Here is a 305-nt window from a genome sequence, read left to right as displayed (position 1 = left end):
TTTTAGCTTGGCACCAGGGCTCCCTAGACAGCGAAGGCTGAAGCATGAATCCTAGGATTGAATGATATTGCTGCTTTGGCAGTTGAACTGGTGTCAAACCGCATTAATCCTGCAATGTAGATGCACCCTTAGACTACTACTAATACAGCAGGGAGCCAGGGCAGTTACAGCGCTGTCAGTCTGCTTGAACCCTTCCGCGTGTCAACACTGGGCCGCGCCCTTCAACTGCCTACTGCCTGTTCTAAGGGGAGGGCTGCAACGACGCTGGCGTAACGTCCTCCTGCTTCCCGCAGAGCTTTCTGGGT

This window comes from Anolis carolinensis, chromosome 3, assembly GCF_035594765.1.
Source record: "Anolis carolinensis isolate JA03-04 chromosome 3, rAnoCar3.1.pri, whole genome shotgun sequence".
NCBI classification, from domain to species: Eukaryota; Metazoa; Chordata; class Lepidosauria; order Squamata; family Dactyloidae; genus Anolis; species Anolis carolinensis.
Note: the sequence above shows the minus strand (reverse complement) of the source record.